General features: G+C 50.3%; 1 long non-coding RNA gene across 1 annotated transcript; it reads right to left on the bottom strand.

Moving 5' to 3' along the window:
• Nucleotides 1-283: 283 nt before the first annotated feature.
• Nucleotides 284-670, bottom strand: LOC129855403 (uncharacterized). The gene is made up of 2 exons (XR_008759507.1): nucleotides 556-670; nucleotides 284-453 (listed from the first exon to the last, which is right to left on the bottom strand). It is a non-coding gene; the product is annotated as an uncharacterized LOC129855403 (long non-coding RNA).
• Between the last annotated feature and the right edge of the window lie 227 nt (nucleotides 671-897).

Below are 897 nucleotides of genomic sequence, written 5' to 3' on the forward strand. Positions count from 1 at the left end.
ACGGAAGGAAACAGCTCCAGAAGCGGCAGATGAGAGGGGTGAAGCAGGTGGTGGATGATCCGCCGGCAAACTGAGCTGAGCCTGGATACTCGTCAGACTAGCAGAGAAGTTCTGAACCGAAAATGCTAACTCCTGTAGCGCCGTACTGTGTTGTCCCAATATCTTCTCCTGATTGGTAATGGCATGGCAAACAGAGTCCAGGTCCGCTGGGTTCATCCTTGGCCGGATCGTTCTGTCACGCTTTTTCTAAAGTAGAACCCAGAAGCAGACTAGGACAAGGAGAGTAGGACGAAGGTGAGTATTTATTTACAAGTTTAAACGTAGCGGTAGAAAGATCCAGGTGGCGGAGCGGGCAGTGGAGGTGAGTTGATGGGAGTGAATAGGCAGATCCAAGGGAGTAACAGAAGCCACCGACGACCAGGCAGGGATGGGGTGAGTGTTCCGGGTGAATGACTGTAGACAGAACAAACGGAGGTAAGTTCAAGGCAAGCAAGACGTACAAAACAACAAAACAAACTCTATCAAACTGGAGGCTGATACGCTGGCACAACATACTGTTCATGGCTAACGATCCGGCAGGGAATGGATGTCAGGTCAGAGCTTATGAAGTGGAGGGGTGATGATCAGGACCAGGTGTGCAGATAGCTGATGGGATACAGGTGCGGGTCATCAGAGATCTTCCAACTAGCTACGTCGCCCGGCAACCAGACAGGGTGCTGTCCAGGACACCGGAAAAAACACTCCAGGACAGAACACAGGCAAAAACAGACTCAGGAAGCGGGATTCGTGACACAACCAAATGTTTTCTGTAGTTGCGGATCAGACCTGCACAACGGTCAGGAGGAATTTTGGACCATACCTCCTTATAAAACTGTTTCAGTTCCACAATATTCTTGG

The sequence above is a fragment of the Salvelinus fontinalis genome, chromosome 1 (assembly GCF_029448725.1).
Source record: "Salvelinus fontinalis isolate EN_2023a chromosome 1, ASM2944872v1, whole genome shotgun sequence".
In the NCBI taxonomy this organism is placed as follows: domain Eukaryota; kingdom Metazoa; phylum Chordata; class Actinopteri; order Salmoniformes; family Salmonidae; genus Salvelinus; species Salvelinus fontinalis.